A 3,014-nucleotide genomic window follows, 5' to 3' on the forward strand; every position below is an offset into this window, starting at 1 on the left:
CAAAAGAACAAGGGGGAAGGGGAGCTTTTATATTCAGCCTATCGTTGCAAAAGTACTGTTAGGGCAGCTTTTATGATGGCAATTAACTTTGAACCCTGCTGAAGATAACCGAATGTGCTGCATGTGTGTTTAAGTCATCCTTCATGTTCACATGAGAAAGGACAGCTGGAACATTATTAGCCTGAGATCCCCACTATGACTGAGTGAGCACCTATGACGGAACCACTAGAGTTCTGTTGTTTGCTGAAAAGAAAAAGCGGGCAAAACTGGTCCAAACTGGACCTGAGAGAAAAATGGGACTCATCACCTCACTGCCCCCGCACTCGCTGACGCCCCCCTCCCCTAAACTCCCTGCCTAATTGTCCTCAGCTATAGAGGTCCATCCAACGGAGCTTTGTCCTTGCTATAACTGTACCCTGACCAGCAGACAAGCAAGTGACTCAGTCTGGATGAAACAAGTCAGCTACTCAGGGCATCATAGTTGCGTTTGCTTTCATTCCAGTGTCTCATGTGTTAACCCTTAAAGTTAAAGTTGAAGTACCAATGATTGTCACACACACACTAGGTGTGGTGAAATCTGTCCTCTGCATTTGACCCCTTCCATTGTTCACCCCCTGGGAGGTGAGGGGAGCAGTGAGCAGCAGCTTAAGAGATCTTAGTGACATTTTGGGTCATCCTATATTTAATTTTCCAAATAATTTTGTTTGTGTTAAATGTGTTGCAAGAAGATATATTAATTTCAAAAAATATATTTCAGTCGTCATCTCTGTCACTTAATTTAAAAAGCAAATTTTCATCACACACTAATGCAACATTTTAATTACTTGGACTGCACTTGTACTGGCTTTCATTTTTATATTCATTTTTGTCCACCAGATGGTGCCACTTTTTCCCATTTAAAGCATGCAGCAAAATTACACACATTTTACAGTTTTCTGCAAGGGTGCATGTCACTATTGTAGGATTTACCATGTATTTTAACAGTGTTTGTTTGTGTGTGTGTCTGTGACGGTGTATGTGTTATTATTTAAAAACAACATTTCCCATAAAAACGGCGGCTATATATTCGCTTTTAAAGGGTCAAATAACCAATATATTATTACCATTTGCTATATATATATATATATATATATATATATATATATATATATATTTCAGGCTAAAGTAGTTTTTGGACTTGTTTAATGTAGAAAATAATTCTTGGTACATAAGGTATTTGCTGCAGTTTTTGGGGAGTGTTAATTTTTGGTCATCATGACCTCAAGGGTGAATAAATTAAAAGCACAGCATGAAAATCATTGTTGTTGCCAATCACTGACCAACCTCTGGGCCTAATAGCAAATACTTCTTCAAATGCATTTTAAGGAAATTGTTTAACTGACTAATAAACTATTTGTTTTTACTGTGAAGCCATGTGGCCTTTAAAGGGGTTAGAAATATAAAAGTGTAAGTGTATTTAAGACGGAGTTCATTAACAAATTAGGTTTTGTGGTGGAAAAATATATTAAATACAATTTTGTTTGGCATTACTTTTGTTTGTGACAAATGAGTAAATATCATTACAGGGCCCCTTAAGTGTTTTTATTGAGATAAAGCTACTCTAAATGATCCTTTATTGCTCAATAGTGAAAAAATAGGTCTTACCTGTTAAGTCCGTATGCAACACCATCCAGCAACAGATTGCTGCATATGTAAAAAGGCCCATTCTTTCAGACTGTGTCTTTATATACACACACCCCCAAGGTCCCTCAAGGGCGCCTCCTAAAGGCTATTGGCTGACTGATGTAGTCATCTCTGCCAAAACAGCTTCAACAAAAACAACAACAGGTCAATAGGTTTAGATTGGCGTTTACAACACAATTAACTGTTTGTTTGTAGTGTGAAAATGCATTTAAATACTTTATTAAAAAAAAAAAAAAAACATCTAATTTTGAAAATGAAACTGGTTTGAGTCCACAAGGGAAGTTTAAACTGCTAGGACGCAAATGGCAGATTAGTTCAAATACATGTAGTTAGAGGTATAATGGATTCTTGTCGATAAGGATGAGTGGTGACTGTCTGGATCAATACAAGTGCTGATAAGATGCTGCGGGCTGAATTATCCCAGGAATGTATTGATTATTACGTCTGAGGAAAGAAAATCACTAGGAAACAAAAAAAATATATTTGTTTGGCCTATTTAATGTTGTTTTTGTCACTGCTGGTTTGCGTGACTTAGAGCATTGACCTGTGATCAACAACATGCAAATTAGTCACTGAGTGTTTGAAAATGGATGGATGGATGTTTGTCGGTAAAGACATCACACTAACGATGATGTGTTATTATGTGTCGTTACCAAGTGGTCAATGTCTGGGATTAAATCCTATTGTCGTTTGATCAATTGGTCATCGATTAATCAAACTGCATGAAAGGACAGTATTTACTTACAATAAATGTCACAAATACCATAATTTAACAAAGACACAAATATTTGTATTTTATATACAATCACTGTCCTGTAATGATAATAAATAAACAGTAAGATTTAAAAACCTGTTAAGCTGCATTTGAATGCATCAAATAAATCAATAAATTCAAGACTGTAACAATAGCTTATAAATCCGCGTAGGATCCAATCTGAATATGGTACTAAAAAAATCAATGTGCTAGCAACACTGTGATATTTTACATTTGTAAAAAGGCTAAAATCAATCTAACATTGTTATGCTAAGAAAACTATGTACAATATATGTTATTCTGTGTTAATATAAGGTATATCCCTGGCTAAATTGGGACCCTAGGCAGAATTTTATTTTGATCCCTTACCATACAATATTTTTTCACACTTTGTTATTCATGAGAAACGATTTTTATACTTTTTTAACCAAACTTGAATTTGATTTAGTGCATGTTTTGTACAAAAACAAATAATAAATATTTTTAGGGCAAAATAGCAAATCTTGCACAATTAAGCATACATTTACAAATATGACACATCTTCGACTGGGATTCGAATTCAGCTCAACTGTTGTCA

The sequence above is a fragment of the Nerophis lumbriciformis genome, linkage group LG09, assembly GCF_033978685.3.
Source record: "Nerophis lumbriciformis linkage group LG09, RoL_Nlum_v2.1, whole genome shotgun sequence".
In the NCBI taxonomy this organism is placed as follows: domain Eukaryota; kingdom Metazoa; phylum Chordata; class Actinopteri; order Syngnathiformes; family Syngnathidae; genus Nerophis; species Nerophis lumbriciformis.